The sequence below is a fragment of the Mastigoproctus giganteus genome, chromosome 6 (assembly GCF_048544385.1).
Source record: "Mastigoproctus giganteus isolate SK-2022 chromosome 6, ASM4854438v1, whole genome shotgun sequence".
NCBI lineage: Eukaryota > Metazoa > Arthropoda > Arachnida > Uropygi > Thelyphonidae > Mastigoproctus > Mastigoproctus giganteus.
In genome coordinates this window covers 196,742,634-196,755,692 of record NC_143580.1, presented here as the reverse complement: position 1 = coordinate 196,755,692, position 13,059 = coordinate 196,742,634, and the positions used below count along the sequence as shown (strand labels likewise).

At 39.4% G+C, this 13,059-nt stretch overlaps 1 protein-coding gene across 3 annotated transcripts in view; it reads left to right on the top strand.

Moving 5' to 3' along the window:
* Window positions 1-13,059, top strand: part of LOC150084856 (muscle-specific protein 300 kDa-like) — a 1,257,473-nt gene that overhangs the window by 153,681 nt on the left and 1,090,733 nt on the right. The gene's annotated exons all lie outside the window — the stretch shown is intronic.

Genomic DNA, 13,059 nt, shown 5'->3' with positions numbered 1-13,059 from the left:
ATGCACTCCCCTATTATGGTTCATAGTATTATTACAGTTGACTATGTGAGTGCCTCAAGCCATGAGTGCTGGTGGTAATCATACAAATAGTCGATGATCTCAATGTCACGTTGGGGATCAAGGTTATGTTTCTCAACCCAGTAATGTTCAGCAACAGCAACAGCAGAGCATTCAAAGTTAGCAGTTCGGAGAGCCCTCTCTTACTCTGAAATGCAATCTTTTAACTAACTGGAAGTCTCACCTACATTACATTCCCCGCAATCTGGACATGTAATGCGGTAAACGGAACCGCTCCATAGAAAAGGGGGAATGGGTGTTTTTACCTTAGAAGTAATGGAACATAATTTCCTACCAGGGAGTTGCATGCACCATATACAGTAGGAGCACAAAATACCGGCAAGATGTTCTGATACCCCCGGATAGCAGGGGATTTAGGTAGTACTCCCATGTATGGCATTTCCATAGTCAATTGTATGATTATCACACAATTGGCTATGGGTGTGGAAGCATTACTTGACCAGCTGCCTGAAAAGACTGCAAACGAAATTCATTTTAAAACTGCTTCTATCTTACAGCATGTTCAACCTACCGCTACCAATGGTGCCTCTGTAGCCAGGTGGGCAGCAGCAGCAGTGCGTAGCACATGCTTCTTGATTAGACTGGGGTTCAAGCCCGTGACCACCAAATACAGAGGATGCGGAAAGGTCAGGGAATGACCACCGCATATCCCCGGAGCAATATGGCCTTAGTTGCTAATTCTCCTAAAAACCAAATAACAACAACCGCTACCAACCTCAGACATTATCAACGGGAAGCCCTCACTTCATTATGTAAAGATGATACCATTGTAGTCTTGCCCACTGATAAGGGCCAACGCACCGTTGTCGTGGCTAATAAATCCAAGTATTTACACAAGGGCCTCTCTCTTTTGAGTTATTGTGAAGTATATGAATCTCTTCAAGATTCTCTCATCAAGGTATTAGAGAAGTTAGAGTCTAAAGTCAACACGCTTGTGCATGTCTGGTTTTTATCTAGCAAAATTTCCAAAAAACTTTCATTGGGAACTTCATGCAACAGGTTGCCAACTCTCACAATTTTATGGACTTCCAGAGATCCACAAACCCAATATTCCTTTGCAACCTATTATTTTCTGTTGCAACGCACCAACGTATGAACTTTCCAGATACATTACCAAGTTGTTGGCACCCTTTGTGGGGGAACTGACTATACTGCGTCTACCAGTGCACATTTTTTTTCATATCATTAAAGTTTTTATTATTTCCAAGCACTACATCATGGTTTCCTCTGATGTGGTCTCCCTGTTCACTTCTGTCCCTATGCAACTGGCTATTGCCTGTGCGAGGCAACTTTTGGATGAGAATGCCACCTTGAAGGACAGGACCTCACTCTCTACTGATGATATTTGTACTGCCTTCAATCTATATCTCATGGGTAGGATGATCATATTGAATGACGCTCTGTTCCCCCAAATTCAGAGCACAGCTATGGGTGCCCCTGTCAGTTTCATCTTAGCCAATATTGCCATTGAAGAACTTGAAAGTCAGATATTTTTGAATTCAACCGCTCCCATCACTCTCTGGTGTCGATATGTTGATGATGTCTTTGCCGTTGTCCCTCTGGGATCAGAAACTCGACTACTTCAATATCTCAATTCCCTGTTACTTTTCTTTCAATTTATGATCGATTTACAGCTTATCTTTCATTCAATTTACTGCTCATACTTTGTTTACCCATGCTTGGACACATTCCAGTTCTATTGGTGACAGGCAATTGGAGATTTCCAAAGTGAGGGCAGAGCTTTCTAATTGCGGTTATCCACCTCATGTTCTGGAGAGATGTGAATTGCAAGCTCGCAAGTTTATTATGTGGTCAAACCCTCACCACGATAATGAGTTTACCTCTACTTCCTACATCCCCTACTATCTGGGCATATTGGAACATCTTGCCAGGATTTAGTGCTTCTACCATATATGGTGTGTGCAACTCCCTGGTAGAAAATTATGTTCCATTATTTCTAAGGTAAAAACACCCATTCCCCCCTTTCATATGGAGTGGTTCTGTTTACTACATTACACGTCCAGATTGCGGGGGGGGGGGGATGTTGTGTAGGTGAGAATGCCAGTAGGTTGAAAGATCGTGTTTCAGAGCATGGGGGGGGGGCTCTCAGAACCACTAACTTTGAACACTCCACTGTTGCTGAACATTATTGGGTTGTTCAACATAACCTTGATCCACAATGTGACATTGAGATCATTGACTATTCACATGATTACCAATAGCGCTCATGGCTTGAGGCACTGAACATAGTCAAATGTAATAGTACTATGAACCTTAATAGGGGAGTGCATATGCACCCCATTATGGAGTCTACCATTTTGCAGTATGATGAGTGCTCCTGTTCATCACATATACATAATTCTACATCACATATACATAATTCTACATTACCAATGCCAGATTTGTGATTCATGATTACGCCCAGTCAACTCCTGTTATTTTACTTAACATGTATATACCTGCAGTACACCATTCACCGACTAGCTGAAGAAGGGCATCTTACCCCAAAGGCTACTATTTTATTTTATATATTATATTTTATTGCTGTTTATTTATATATTTTTATGCCTTTATGCATTTTAATACTTTTATTTTATAACCGTTTTAGTATTTATTTTATGTATATATTTTATTTATCTTAATAAAGTTTAGCTGAAATCAGTTTGTTGATCATTAATAGAAAATATACTGTGATGTGTAACTTGAAGTCCAAGGCCTGTTTTTGAATGTGTTGGGAACGGAAGAAAATTCCTGATGAGCACAAAAAATGTCACTGCTTTCTGACAGTCGTCACATTCTCACATAGTTTAGTTGATTAAAAATAAGAAGGGTTAGAAGGAATTCAGTTGAATAGATGCAATATGATCTCTAAGAATGCACTTGGGGGACAGGGATGTTACACCAAAATTCAGAAAAGGGAAATGTTATAAACTAAATAAATAATGCTGGAGCCATTAATGAGAACAAATAGGCTTTTTTTTTTATGAAAACCCCAAACCTCCAACCCAAGTACTGTGCTTGGGTTGGAGGTTGAAAAGATGAAAGAAGATATTTGTTGACATTATACCTGAACTTCTGTAGACTGTAATTTTCAGGAAATACATATGAAGGAAGGTTGTTCCAGGAAATGGCAGTTGAATGAATAAACAAGGAAGATGAAAAGTTGGTTCTGTGAGTTTGAAGTTGGACAATAAATGGTGGTGGCGGCACATTTTCCGACTGCTTTGAAAGAGAGAGTGGGAATTATAGAAGCCAATTCAGAAGAACAGTGCCCATGGAAGTATCTGTAGAAAAGGCATGCAGCAGAAACAGTACGTCTATGAGACAATGAGTAGAGAGACTCTGTTAGAGAGGAGTCATTAATTAACCTAACTGCCCTCTACTAAATGGAATCTAGAAGTCTGAGAGAGGTTTTGGTGGTACCACCCCAGATGTGGGAACAATATTCCAAGGTGGGGCAGACTTGCAATTTGTACAGAGTGAACAGTTATTTGGAAGAAAAGTAATGCCGAGAGCGAAAGAGAAAACCGAGTTTTTTAGATGCAGAGGAAGCAATATTTCTAATATGCTTGTGCCAAGAGAGATTAGAAGTCAGGGTTATCCCCAAAAGAGATATATCTTGCCTAGAAATCAGTGTCACCAAAGACAAGCATAGGAGCAGAAGAATCCTTTTTGCGAGATATAAGACAAGACTGAGTTTTAGAAGGATTGAAATCAACTAAGTTGTCTTTGCCCCACTGGAGAATTACCTGGAGATCAGCATTTAAGGAATTGGTAGTGGATATTCGAGAAGTTGAAGCTGATTGAGGAGGGCAAGGTTTCTCAAAATGGAAAGGGGAATGCAATGTGCTATCATCGGCAAAACTATGGATAGGATTTACAGTCAATAGAAGGTCATTAATATACAACAGGAAAATATGGGGGAAAGAACTGAACATTGGGGGACACTAGCATTAGTGGAGAAGTTAGAAGACAGAGAGCCATCTACCATCACTCTCAGTGAACGATCAGAGAGAAAATTGGATAACCAATTACAAAAAACAGTTGGCAAACCAAAAGATGGAAGCTTCTTTAGAAGACCTTTATGCCAAACACGATCAAAAGCCTTTGAGATGTCAAGAGCAACTGCTGGAGTTTCACCAAACTTTTCCATTGAATTTGTCCATAAATGGGTAACCACTAACCGTACTGGCAGTCATTGATCAGACCGAAGGTTTCTAGGTAGTTTAAGAGTTGGCGGTTAATTGATTTCTCCCTTACTTTAGAAAGAGAAGAAATAATTGCAATGGGACGATAATTGGATGGGAGGGATTTGTCACCCTTTTTAGGAACTGGCTGGATATGAGCAAATTTCCAAGAAGAAGGAAAAACACCTTTTGAATAAGAAAGCGAAAGAAGCGGCAAAGAACAGGAGTAAGTTCAGGAGCACAGGTTTCGAGAACAAGTGGAGAAATATCATCAGGACCTGGAGCTTTCTTGGCAGCAAGATTCATCATAATCCTTCTGACATCCTTTTGACGAAAGACCACAGGCGGCATTGAATGGAGCATGTTGGGAATGGTGGGAGGTGTTTTACCGAGATCATTGATACATGAGTTGGAAGAAAAATGGGATGCTAGCAGGTCAGCTTTATCCTTGGCTGAAGTGACAACACAACCATCTGGTTTTGACAGAGGTGGGAGCAGAAATGAGCAAAAGTTGCAGCCAATAGCTTTGGCAAGAGACCAGAATGCTCGGCTACCATTAGGGCAAGAATCAAGTTTTCTATTCTTAGCCTGTTTAAAATCTAGTTTGGACTGGTTAATAACTGCTTTACAATTATTGCGAGCTTTGGTGTAGGCAGAAAATGAAACTGAAGAATTGGAAACAAGCCAATTACAATATGCATCGTTCTTCTCTTGAACAGCCTTAACACGTTTATTGGAAAACCAAGGTTTAGATAAAGGATGAGCTTTTAAAGTGGAGTTTGGAATAAAGGATTCCATTCCTACAAGAATAATTTCACTGACACGATCTGAGGAAACGTTGACATCAGAAGTTTTGAAACAGTAATCCGACCAAGGAAAATAAGAAAAGAAATCTTGCAGGTCATCCCATTTTGCATTCTTGTAATGCCAAACAATACGAGGTTGGGAATAGCCATGAGATAAAGGCTCCATCGGGGAAGAGACAATCACCAAGTTGATCTGAGGTGCCTAAAGGACCATTCACTTCAACCATTTACTTAGAAGGGTTGTTTGTAAGAAAAAGATCAAGCATGTTGGCAGTATGATTAGGATTGTCTGGTATTCTTGTAGGTAAATGAACAATCTGTGCAAGGTGATTAGTAATTGGAAAAGCCTCAGCATCTCGACCAGCTGGTTCGGTGTGACTAGAGAACGGAAGCCAGCTGGAGTTGTGAACATTAAACTCACCAAGGAAGATTACCTCGCTGTTAGGAAAGTTGGACTGGAGAAAGTCAAGTTGCAAAGAGAGGAAGTCGAAGAGCTCTAAGTGTTTAGTGGAGTTGGGAGAACAGTAGAGACAACAGATGAATTTGACACAATGAGGTAGAGAGATTTTAAGCCAGAGAAGATTGAAGAGGGGATTCCATATTACCAAGTCTCTGACAGGGAATATTATAGTGGATATATGCACAAGTACCACCGTTGAGGCGAAAGGAATCATACAGCAAATAATTTGGGCAACTGAGATGAGTAGTAGTTGAATCAGCCGATAGCTGAGATTTGGTCAGAAAAAGTACATGGGTTTTGGCAGACTGCAAGTGGAAATGGACATTGTTGAGATTAGAATTGAGACCACGTACATTTGTGAAATGAACTTTGAAATGTTTGGGAGGTTTAGATATTTTTGCAGATAAGCTTACTCAATTAGTTTGATAATTCATGGTGTATTCAATAGTAAGAAAAAGTGGGGGGACATTCTGTATGAAGTAATGAAATTTTTGGATATGGCGTACACATGGTAAGAATATACCCAGATCCTTGATATAACGTGGTCTCGACAATGCCCCCCCCCGCATACACACTACTCGGACTCCCTCCAATCACTGTCTGGCAGTATAGAGGTAGCAAGATTATACACTAGCTGATCCAGAAGCCTCCTAAAGAGTTACCAATAGGTTTGGTCCAGTGTACTAACTAGAGGCCGGCCTGCGAACACCGTTTTAGAGCTGTACCCTCGAAATGTAAGGAAGATTGGATCTCACCATGATCTTCATCATAACTTCAAAAGTAATCAGTCATACCGCATGATGGAAGAGATGGGGAAGGGTTGACTGGAACTTAGCTCTGGAGACTAAACATGGGTTTCACCACTTCAAGCCTCTAATAAGCAAAGTGGTGGTATTGCATCGGTTGTTGAGACATCTACCACTTAGTATTGGCTGGTAACACAGGGCCATGGTCATGGCTGACCATGACCCAATTGACCTTTTAGTTGAGTGGTTGGCCTTTTAGTTGAGGAGGGGAGAATTGGACACTGGTTTAAAGGGACAAGAAAAATATATATAAATTTTAGAATGGAGAAGACATGGGAAGTAGGTAATAAGGCAGTACATTGAGGAGAAGACGTGTGGCTAGGAGGAGTGGAGGTGTGTTGTTTTGTTTTGGGAAGTGCAGTCGAGTAGGGGAGAGTATGTGTGCCCAAAAGTTAGGATGGTATTAGCTGTCAGCCAGTTGATCAGTAAACCTAGCAATTAAATTACTTGTTGCATTTCCGAAGAAAAAATTCATGTAAGACATTTCACGTGTATCTAGGACCACTCCCACCTTGGATGAGCCAGGCACTCAAGTATGTGACAAGAAGAAATCCATATGGAGAGATTACCCTGTCTGGAAGCATTAGGAGAAGGAAAAGACTGTTAGAAAGTTAGGAAACAAATGAAGAAAGTTGATCTGCCAAGAAACAGGAACCCAGAGCCAATATTGGAGCTTAGCCAAAAAGATGCTCTAGGAGGTAGCAGTTGTAGGCCCAGGCCTGAATGGAGCTGAATATGTGTTATATCCTTATGGAGAGATTACCCAGTCTGGAAGCATTAGGAGAAGGGGATGACTGTTAGAAAGTTAGGAAACAAATGAAGAAAGTTCATCTGCCAAGAAACAAGAGCTCAGAGCCAATATTGGAGCCCAGCCAAAAAGATGAAGGGGAGGTAGCAGTTGTAGTCCCAGGACTGAATGGAGCTGAATGTGTGTTCCAGTATAACTCAAACACCAGAACTTTATAACCCTAGACCTGGAGCATTTTGAGAAATTGTTTGTTATGTATTGACAAAACGTAAATTTGGTTAATGGTAATGGTTGAATAATTAAGTCATATGAAATATTCATATAATAATTTGTCAAATGATGTAGGAATATGAGGGGATAATAAAGTTTTTTTTTTTTTTTCCCCATATACGTAGCAGCAATGGTGGATCCAGAAAAAAATGACAGGCAGGACACAATTTTGTGCCCTGTCTGTGCACAAACAAGGCAAATAATGCACAGAACAACACAAATATGACACTCAAACATCATGTGACTAGCAGACACAGACACACAGCTAAAGTCTGAATTATTTTGAAGTAAACATGGCTAAGGTAAAGAAAGCCTGCACGAGAAGCACGCAAAAGTTCTATGAAATTTACTGGTAAAAGTACTTTGCCGTAACGGCATTTGTATTGTTGCTCACTCGGTAACAGACGGTGGGTGTTATCTGTCTGGAGTAGAAGTTGAATCGTGGGATTCAACTTCTACTCCAGTGTGGGGGATAACCTGACTCAACCTGATAACCTGATTCAACTTCTACTCCAGTGTGGGGGATAACCTGACCTTTTTTCTTTAGAACCACTAATTGAATCACGAACAGAGTCATATTGGAAGTTCTGATGTCGTAAAAAAACGTTCGTAACGTAGTTTCAGTGGTAAACTTTTTCGAAAATTGCCATGCTTCTCGTGTGAGCTTCCTTTGCCTTTTTTTTTTTTTTTCTTAATAAACAGTTTATCCACTAGTGCACTAGTGATTCTAAAGAAAAAACGTCAGATTACCCCTCCACTTCTGGATGGTTTCAATCTCCCGTGGGATTCAATTTCTACTCCTGACTGATAACACCCACCGTCTGTTTACCGAGCGAGCAACAATACAAGTGCCGTTATGGCAAAGTACTTTTACCGGTAAATTTCATCAAACTTTTGTGTGCTTCTAGTGCAGACTTTCTTTACCTTTGCCGTAAACATTACACACAACCAAACTGCGTGATGCCTCAAACTAGAATGCGGATCACATCAGCATCAGTACTGCCAACTGTAGTCATTGAAAATAGCTGAGCCACGATGCAAAAATAGATAAAATTCTATGTTAACAATGAAAAAAAAAAATTTCTTTTATAGCTAGAGGGAATTTGAACGATTGGTGTACAGGCTGGTCTCGATTAACGTGATTAATTCGTGAATGAGCACATCGCACAGAATGGAAATACATTAATCGAATATAACAATCAATAGAAAAAATTCTAATTGGTCCTTGACCTGCAGGAATGTCCATAAAGAATTTTAAAAATACATTTTAAATAACTTTTTAACTGTATGTCATGTAAAAGATAATGAAAATCATTATAGAATTAAATGTTTATTGCATAAAACAGCAGTTTCCAAACTGCGCCACGGAATATTTTTTATTTTTGAGGGAAACAGTGATACTCGACATCGGTCAGACACCGCGCGAAAATTACTAGCTCGAGGTAGTTCACAGTTTCAACATTACTTATTAAGTTGTTTGGACCTAACTACTTAATAAACAGAACTGTTATGTATTTCTCTTGGCCTAGGGTGCCATGAAAAAATTATTGAGACACTAAGGGCGCTGTGAACCGAGAAAGTTTGGGAACCTCTGGCATAAAATACACAATAAGAAACTATTTTTTATGGAAATACTTGAACAGTGTTGGCTTTCCTTTTTTTATCAATCAATTTCCAATAGCCGACAACAATCTTCTCTAGGCTCTGACAAAATAAATATTGCAGAGAACCTCTATCTTTTGTCTGAGGTTCTCTGCGATACAAAAGATTTTATCTAATTCTTTTACCGTTATCTCCTTTTCGGTAACATTTTCATCCAGCTCATTTAAAAATTAAAATTTTCTTTTTTGCATTTAAAAATGCAAAAGAGGGAGACATGCAAGTAACACATCTTCCTCTGATGGTTGATGGAACCCACTGAGATGGGCAGCAGGTAAACACTTGTTTATTGCCCATCTGACACACGGTAAGCTTAGCAAGCGATTCAAATATTTTTCAACTGTCACATAAAAAAAGATTGTGTTAACTGGAAGTTTGCATCGGGTAAAGTAAAAAGTGTTATAGTTTTTTCAAATAGTGGTAACTGAAAAATGTGTTAATCAAACTCGCATTATGCAAGGCCTGGCTGTATATTCTCCGAAAAATGACAGGGGGACACATGTCCCAGTGCCCTTACCTCAGTTGGCCACTGCGTAGTGGAAAGCAAACTTGGTAGTATATATATATATTCTGGTTAACGTTGTACTAACTCTAGTGGAAATTTTATGAGACCCATATGAGTGGGAAGTGTAAAGGAACCTATTTATGTAACAGGTTAAATAATGTGATCGTATACATGTTTATTGCAAGTAAGTTCCAACTGATATGAGATCATTTGTGAGAAATGTATAAATGGAAAGAAGAACCACAGCTGTACAATCTTAGTTATATGTGTATTTCTCATTGGAATATGTTAATTGTTGTAAGAATATATATGAAGAGTATATGAGTACAGTTAATGTATATTAGCTGTACCCGTTGCGAAAATTTCGCAATTGGTAGCAGAGTTTTTCTCTAGCTCTCCTAAAGAAATGTTGTCCATGTTTTGTTGTGAGCAGGTATTAGGATTAGTATTTAGTATTAGTGACGGCCGCATGGTGCAAGAAAGCCTATGGCTTATGCTGCACCAGCCAAAAAAAAAAAATATATATATATATAATAAAAATATATATATATATAATAAAATAATAATAAAAAAAAATATATATATAATAAATAATAATAAAATAAAAAAAATAAAATAAATAAATAACTAAATAATAATAATTAATTTAAAAAAAAAAAAGGAAATTAAACCTATCATCCTATGCGCTTCCCTTACCCAAAAGTACTATCCAGATGACCTTTGAATTTCCCCAAACTGTTGGCCTCTACCACCTATGAAGGCAACTTATAGGTAAGCCAGTACACGTCAAATCCTTTCTCATTTCTTGTATCTGAGAAACATAAATTTTCTTTGGTTTTGCCATATTTCCAATTATTCAAAATGTGTATACTTCTTTGAAAATGATATTTTTTATATTCTTGTGTTCTTCTGGTAACCTTATCTTAATATGCTGGAATGATTTGACCTGAGACATTGCTACATACAATTAGCTATGACTAAATACAGGGTTAGTAAGCAGAATTCCAACTCCATAAAACGTTTGCCCTTGACAGCTGAATAGGAAACTGCCGTCTTAAATGAGAATGACAAAGTTGAATCGGATGGAGTCAAATCTATGCGCAGTAATAGTACTCGTTTTCTTTTAGCTTCTCCTGTGATAATTTCTAGATCCAAACAATTCTGATGCATAACAGAATTGTCATAACGGAATTTGGGTTGGATGTTGCCAAAGTTCTTCAGGCGCTTCAGATATAATTGTGTTAACACACTTATATTGTAATGATTCACCAGACATCATTTGTAAAATTTCTAAATTGATTCTTTCGCACTCATCATTTTTTGGAACAAGAATAGCATGCGACGAAATGGCATTTACATTAGTAAAGTTGGAGGCCAAAAACAAAAGGAATCAAACTGTTATGAACTATTAGATTAGGATCTAATTCAATTTCATCCAAAGTTCCAGGTCCTGTGGGATATGTTCTATCTTGGATTGCAAGCAGGAAATTAGCGAATTCTAATTCATCTTGATTATCCCTCATGTTTTGCTGTAAATGGTGAATTTTGAAAGAATTCCACAAATGAGAATATTTTAAACAATTTCTGACTGTTGAGTGCTGTGAACCATGAGGAACAACTGGAAGCACCCGACAGAAATCTCCTCCCAAAACAACAATTTTGCCACTGAAAAGCACATCATTGTTATTCATGATATCTTGTAATAAGCTGTTAACAACTATGAGAGCATCACAGAAAGCCATTGTCACCTCATCCTGTATTATTAATTGAGCAGACTTACTGAGTTCAGCTGCTGGACCATTAGCATTAGCATTAGCATTAGTAGAGGCATTTGATGCAAGAAAGCAAGCTTATGCAGCATCAGCCAAAAAAAAAAAAAAAAAAACCCACTTCCACTTCACCCCTCTGTTCGTTCAAAATACCTGTCCAGCTGAGCCTTAAACTTATTTAGGCTATCAACCTCCACCACAAGGGATGGGAGTCTGTTCCACCAACCAACCACCCGCTGGCTAAAGGCAAATTTCCGCACGTCTATCCTACATCTGTCTTTCCTCAATTTGAATTTATGCCCTCTCAGGTGATTTTTCTGAGCTAGAGGAAGAATCCCATCAGCATTGAGCATGCTTAAACCATTCAAGGCTTTATACACCTCTATCAGATCACCTCGCTGGTGCCTAGTCTCCAGACACTGTAATTTGCAAAACTTAAGCCTTTCTTCGTAAGAGCACCCCTTTGTTCCATTCACTAATCTTGTTGCCCTTCTCTGTACTCGTTCCAGCAGCTCTACATCCTTCTTGAAATGAGGCCTCCAGACCTGTATACAGTACTCTAGGTGTGGCCTGACCATTGCCTTATACAATGGAATGTTATGTTGTTGTTGTTATTTGGTTTTTAGGAGCATTAGCAACTAAGGCCATATTGCTCCGGGGATGTGCGGTGGTCATTCCCTGACCTTTCCGCATCCTCCGTATTTGGTGGTGACGGGCTCGAACCCCGGTCTAATCAAGAAGCGTGTGCTACACACTGGTGCTCCTTCCCACCTGGCTACGGAGGCGCCATCACAATGGAATAATCACCTCCTTATCCCTGCTGGAAACATTCCTGTATATCATTGACAAGACACCATGAGCTACTCTTGCAGCCCGTCTGCACTGCTCAGAGAACTTCATATCTGCCTGCACAACCACCCCCAAGTCCCTTTCATTCTCTACCACTGTCAGTGTAGTACCACAGAGTTGATACGTTGCTCTGGGGTTGCTGTTTCCCATGTGTAGTACTTTACATTTGTCAATGTTAAACTTCATTTGCCACCTCTCAGCTCATCTGCTCAACCTTTCCAGATCCTGTTGCAGCAGCATAGTGTCAGTAGTGTCCTTGACAACCCTGCCAACCTTTGTATCATCTGCAAACTTGGACATTAAGCTTGATATACCATCATCAATATGTCCATTGATTACCACTCTCTGTCTTCTCCCCCTCAACCACCCCTTTATCCATAGCAGCAATTTGCCTCCAATGTCACACTGCTCCAATTTGTGTAGCAGTCTTCCATGTGCAACAGTATCAAAAGCCTTTCTAAGATCCAGGTATATAATATCAAAGTTATTCCCTGCATCCAGTTCTTTTGTGACTGCATCATAGTATCCAATCAAGTTGGTCAGGCAAGACTTCCCCTTAACAAAACCATGCTGTGTCTGAGCTATAACTGAAGTCTTGTCTAAATGATCCTGCAGTGCTTCTTTAACCAGTGCCTCCATTAATTTTCCTGGAACAGAAGTTAAGCTCACAGGTCTATAATTACTTGTGTCAGCCTTTGATCCTCCTTTGTGAATTGGGGTCACATTTGCACATTTCCAGTCTATGGGTACCTCCCCTGAGTCTTATTTTTCTTACTTCCTTTGCTGCCTCCTTTAATATAACTGGATAGATCCCATCCACCCCAGATGCCTTTCTTGTGTTTATCTTCAACAGTTTCTCCTCCACTTTACTCCCAGTTATTTCAAGATTCTGTAGCTTACTGCTAGAGTTGAATACACCTCT